The sequence below is a fragment of the Paramormyrops kingsleyae genome, chromosome 3 (assembly GCF_048594095.1).
Source record: "Paramormyrops kingsleyae isolate MSU_618 chromosome 3, PKINGS_0.4, whole genome shotgun sequence".
Classification (NCBI taxonomy): Eukaryota; Metazoa; Chordata; class Actinopteri; order Osteoglossiformes; family Mormyridae; genus Paramormyrops; species Paramormyrops kingsleyae.
The window spans coordinates 31,508,171-31,514,606 of NC_132799.1; the positions used below are offsets into that span (position 1 = coordinate 31,508,171).

The window sequence follows — 6,436 nt, forward strand, 5'->3', positions numbered from 1 at the left end:
ATAAATCCAGCTACCTGTTGACGCCAATGAATGTGACGTTCATTTCTTTTAAATCACATGACCAAAATTATTTTTTCTGTGTGTGATGCCACAACTATCATTTATTTACACAGATTTACATATTTTATGTAATTTTACAACTTTTAATATATTTTTTCCAAGATGAGGTGTTGAAATTTCTAACAATCCGTTTGCATCCTGTTCAGATGGTATTATACTGTCAAAACTAAACTGGTATTTTCACTCTATGTGTGACACTTTAAAATCAGAATCATATATTTAAATGATTGCAATAAAAGCTGTTTTTGTTACATATTGGTTTGTTAATTCTGATAGACACATACAGTATAAATTTAAAAATGAAAATAACAGCAGAGAGAATGTCATTCATTTTCATGTTTAAAGGAACGATGTGCAATGGAGGTTCAAAACCAGCTTCTTGCACTGGACACTTGTGCTTGTGTTATGGACACTGGGACAGGCAGTAATCGTAGAGGATGTTCCTTACAGCCCACCCACAGGTAGGGGAACACTTCCCCAGTAAGCGTGTGCTTGAACGTGTAGATGGGCGTGTTGTCGCTGGGGTCTGAGAAGACGACCCGTCCCCTGTCGCAGTTCAGCTGCACTCGAACCACGCAGGGTTTCTTTGTTAGGACGAGTTGCGTGGGGGGTGAGGTTCCCGCAAAGTGCATGTTCTTGTAGTAGTACACAATCAGGTACCCGTTCTTTATTGATGGAGGACTGCTTCTCCTTCCTGCTGGCCGACTCCTTGGCCACACCCACAACCCACGTCGAGCTGTCCCCAACATCAACGTCCCACCAGTGCTCGCCGGAGCGGAAGCTGCATGCTCCCAGGACGGCTTCGTCCAGGCTGAATCGCTCCGGATTGTTGGGGAGCCGTTGCCTTTCATTCCCCTTATACACGCTGGTCAGGTCTTCGGATAGCACGAGCCACGGTGCTGCACTGTTGGGGTCAAGGATCACCGGGTCTGAACAGAGACAGAGAGCAGCTACATGTCGTTTACTCCAGACGCATGCAAAATGCTACCTGTGAGTGACTGTAGCACGTTTATTCCATTCCATTATAGTGCATTCCAATCCAGTCTACTGTATTCCAATCCAATCTAATCCACTAAATTCCACCCCAGTCCATGTGTTCAAATACACCATAGCATGTGATATATCCAGATGTACATACAGGCCTATTCGTGCCTGTAAATTGCAAAACGTCATCTGACTCTCAGATTTGCCATGAGCCTTAACCTGACCTCTAACACTTGTAAGCCATCTGTAGTGTTCTTTGTTAGGCGAATCTCTAGGTCAGATGACCTAGAACAATGCAGCCTTATTCTCCATACCCAGCCAATTCCCCCTATCTGAAGCTGGACCCCCAGCACTCACGGTACTGCACAGTCCCCAGCATCTTCTTCCAAACTCGGTACTTCAGGGAGTCCAGGTGGGAGGCCACGTTGACAAGTGCTCCGGATAACACCACTGGTTCTTGGGTTGTGCACTGTGCACTGCGTTCATAAAGAGTGGATCAGGTCTGGTAAAAGCTCAGATCCAGCACTTACAGTGCATAGGAAAATAACAGTAAGGCAAGGAGTTTGTGTACCTTTTCTCTGTTGTCTTGTAATTCTGAGAGACAAGGAATATTGTAGGTTAGGAAATCTGTATAGCTTACACTCATCAACAGGGAACATGAAAAGGACTGAAATACTATTACAAGGGTGCTGGTGGCATCCATCCATCCAACCATCCATCCATCTATTTTCCATATCCAGTTGTCCTGCGCAGCATCAGAGCCTAGAAGCTATGGCCGCAAGGCAGGGAATAACTCAGGACGGTGTGCCAACCTATTGTAAAGCACAGATGCCAGTCCTATTCAAATCAACAACAACAATAATAATTCTACAGCACGGTGGTGCTGTGGGTGTGGCCAAGGAGTCGGCCAGCAGGAAGGAGAAGCAGTCCTCCATCATCAAGAACGGGTACCTGACTGTGTACTACTACAAGAACATGCACCTTGCGGGGACCTCACCCCCCACGCGACTCGTCCTAACAAAGAAACCCTGCGTGGTTCGAGTGCAGCTGAACTGCGACAGGGGACGGGTCGTCTTCTCAGACCCCAGCGACAACACGCCCATCTACACGTTCAAGCACACGCTTACTAGCACTATCACCTCACTCCTCTGGGACCTGGGTTCGAGTTTCTGCCATGGCTTCATGTGTGTGGAGTTTGCGTGTTCTCCCTGTGTCATCATGGGGTTTCCTCTGGGTACTGCGTTTCCCCCCCACAGTCTAAAAACATGCTGAGGCTTATTGGAGTTACCAAATTGCCGGTAGGTGTGCCTATGTGAGTGACTGGTGTGTGCGTGACTGGTGTGTGAGTGACTGGTGTGTGAGTGTGCCCTGCAATGGGTTGGTGCCCGGTCTTGGGTTGTTCCCTGCCTTCCGCCCGTAGCCTCTGGGATAGGCTCTGGACCCCCTGCAACCCTGAATAGGATAAGTGAGTACAGATAATGGATGGAGATATAATAATAATACTAATAAGGTATTCACCTGTAGAATAGTCAGATCATCCGCTCTTAGCTCTTCCTCTATGACAGCGATGGAGTGGGAGAGGGATGACATGCTTCTTGTCATCTCCTTGATCTGGTTATTGAAGTTCAGCGCCTTCGCCTTGCCCTCCTTCTTCAGGGCGGCCATCCTCGTCGCCTCCTCGGCTTGCAGGAAAGCATGGAGCTTCTCAAATTCCGCTCTGATCAGTGTTTCCGTGTGCAGGACCTGGTTCTGAAACAGGACAAGGAGCATCAGGCTCTTCCTGGGACACCAACGATGGGTATCCCTTTTTTTTTTAACAATATATTTATTACTTTTTTAGTTTGCATATCACAATAAATTGCACAGATACAGATGGGTATCCCTTTTAGAGTGGTGAGGTAGCTGGATGATGAAGGTCCGATTTTCTCTGGCCCATAATAAGAGAGGCTGAGTATGGGTCATTAGAGGTACAGGTTAAAAATTTAGTGGGCAGAAGCTTAATAATGTATTTGCCTTGAAGATTATGGCAAGGTGAGAGTAACTAAGGTTGGGGCTTTTAATGTCTTTAATGGGTTATTTTCCTGTGAATCTATGTGTCTGGTCTTTGCAAATTCACTGTTACCATTATGTGTACTACTTCTTCTTCAAAGGTCTGTTTCACTTTCTCGGAAGCCTCCCTCTTTCCTCGCAAGGCCCCGAGGGCTGCCCGAAGCACCTCCTGAACAGAAACAGCACAATCGGATGATTGGGATTGCTATGTCTAGCCCACATAGTACAGACAGCAAGTCTGTACTAGTTACACCATACTCATTTTGGCACGACTGAGAAATAACGAAATACACATTAGGCCAACAGTAAAATCTTTCACTGTATTCAAGGAAACAATACACATTTGGGGGAAGTGAATTTATATTTTTGGCATGCCGAGAATTGATAAGAAATTGTTCTGCTGATCAAGTTGTTGGATTAATATTTGTTTTACCCTCATAGTGCCTATAACAGATTTTCCCCAAGTGACGGAAGATCCATTGTCGTCATCCGAGGTAAAGACCAAAGACGCTGCCTTGACGGATGAGCAGGTTTGTGTTGTTCCCGCTGTGCCTAAGCACATGAGTTCTACAGAGTCTCACCTTGCATTCCAGGACAGCTTCTCCTATGGGGCTACACCCGTGGGTCTTGTGTGCCTTTGAACTTTGACACACCACGCAGATTGGTACTTTGTCCTCCAGGCAGAAGAGCTTGAAGGGCTCCTCATGTAGGGGACACTGCGGGTCCCTTCCAAAGCCACCCTGGCTGCTGTCCTGTCCTTCACCTTTCTGCAGGTAGCTGTCGCAGAGGTTCCTCAAGGCCAGGTTGAGCACTGGCTCCTCCGTCAGGGGTGCCACGTGACGGCAGAGAGGGCACTGCCGCGCACTGGGGACACACTGCCCCCAGTAGCGCCCCAGGCAGGCCCTGCAGAAACTGTGGCAGCACCTCAGCACCACAGGCTCCCTGAAGATGTCGCAGCATATGGAGCAACTCAGCTCGCTCTCCAGCAGAGTGAACGGGGTGGCCATTCCTCTCCGTGGCCGACGTCTCTGTCAGGGATCAAAGGTCCTTCAAAACCCGTTTGCAAAATTTGGCTTCAGCCCCGGGTTTCTGTTTTTCTTTTCTTGTCTGTTTGCACTAATTTGCCAAAGGAAATTACAGAAAAACACCAAAAACTACAGTACAGGAGATACCAGTGAACGAACGCTGAGCTCTCGTTGTTTTCCTGCTTCTTGTTAGAATGGGTGGGACTCTGAAAGGCCTGCTTAACCCTTTACAGACACACCCACAAATGCAAATGTTTGAAATTTACTTTAGGGAACAGGCAGATAACACTGCAACTTTAAAATGACACTCCCTAGTTGCAAAAGGGCCTGGTTGGGACACAAGTCCTTTTTCAAGTAAATCCCACCCCTTCCCCCAACCTCCCCTGGGACCAATAAGTTATACCATACCATACAAAGTAGTGACGTTACATAATAATACCTAACTGTGATGTCATTCGTGATTAACCATTTCCTTACTGCAAAAGTGCACCTGTGTTAATGCAACACATGAATTACAGGTGTTATGACATGGCTACAGGAACGATGTCTGATGTATATGCATTCATCAGTTCAACACACGATAATTCAGTTTGCACATTTCAGTTATTTAATCTATTGTATACTTTAATGCAATATAAGTCATTTGAAAGTACTAACCTTTTAACTATAGTACTGTTCAAAAGTCTTAGGCAGTCAAAGAAAATGTTTTAAGCTATTTTTCTTGTTGGTATGTGTAAATTTGCTCATTACAATATATTCAAATGAAAAATAAGTCAAAAATAAGAATTTTGCCTGCTCTTTAAAAAATGACTGACATCTTGCTGGGTGGCTACAGGGACTCCGCTTTGGTTCCCTAACCTCTCCTCAGAGGCACCCCAGTCTTTCCACATATTCATTATATGGCACCACTGGCTCTCAATTAATTAACTTAATTAGTTAAATGACTGTTTGGTTAGCCTAGCAAGGTGGGTTAGTTGGGTACATTGGACGACCGCTGGGGTGATTTTAGGAGCGGTTTTGTAAACTTTGACAGGCATCATATCCTATCAACGTGAAGATGATTTTCTTTGACTGCCTATGACTATTGCACAGTACTATACAACGGAAGTCGGTGTCTTCAAAAGGAAAATGAGGTTTTAGAGTAACCTTTTAATAAGCATTATAAATGATTATTATGCTTCATGAATCTCTCTTATGGTCATGGTGGTGGGGGCCGGAGTCAATCCCATAAGAAGGTGCACTGAATGGGATGCCAGGCCATCACATGACCTACACATACACACACGTGTGCCTGCACACACACACATACACACCTTGTCACAGATTTTTAAAAATAAAATTGGTCCCCACAAGGTAAAAAAAAAAAAACATTAGATTTTTAGATTTTTATTACATTATGACATTTGGTTCCCACATTGTAATACAGTATATACAGCTTTCGAACCCTCAGCAGTGCTGTGCACTGGGCCACTGTGCTGCCCTTCTTTTGCTGGATATTCACAAGACATTTCATATTTTTTAATTATACATGACTTATTTCAAATGGCGTATTACTAATTCATTACCTTTGTGTTTACCTTGTAGAAAGAAAACTGATTAGCTGATAAACTATTTATAGCAGGGTTCTTCAAATCTGGACCTCAATTCCAAATCCTGGCCTCGTTTTCAGTTCTCCCAGGTAGTTTAAAAATTACTGATTCTGATTGGTCAGAGGCTTCACACCTGACTGACAGGTAAAGGAAGGCTGGAAAACCAGCAGTGCTCAGACCTCGAGTACCGTGATTTGAATAACCCTGATTTATAGCATTGGATTTCTTGAAACTGAAATTGTCACACCATAACCACAGCGCGTTTAACGTCTCTAAGGTGCTTAATTACAATGAGTTCAATGCACCTTCCAACACCTTTTCCTGGATACCTAGAAGTAGTGTATGCGTTGGATGGGACACTGGTCCATCACATGGTACATACGTTCTGTAGGGAATTTAGAGACACGAAATAACCTAAAAACACGTTTATGGTCTGTGGGAGAAGAACATGCAAAAAGCAGATGCGAGATTCTAACATAAAGCCTGAAATTATAAGGCATTTATAGGCGGGATAGTGTTTCCATCTAGCGGCACTTATTTGTCAACATGTTTTAGCGATCATTCTCTGCATCAAAGCAACCATAGCAGCAAATTTGTCTTCGTCGTTTTTTCCCCCGTCCGTTTTCGTGATCTGCTGCTTTATTGATAAGTGTAGGCAACTATAATTCCAGCTCTTGTGTCATTTATAATCACATACGGATTTTGTAATTAGGTTTACCGTATTTGTGG

At 44.6% G+C, this 6,436-nt stretch overlaps 1 pseudogene; it reads right to left on the reverse strand.

Moving 5' to 3' along the window:
- Nucleotides 1-67: 67 nt before the first annotated feature.
- LOC111843387 (E3 ubiquitin-protein ligase TRIM35-like) lies at nucleotides 68-4,357 on the reverse strand (annotated as a pseudogene).
- Between the last annotated feature and the right edge of the window lie 2,079 nt (nucleotides 4,358-6,436).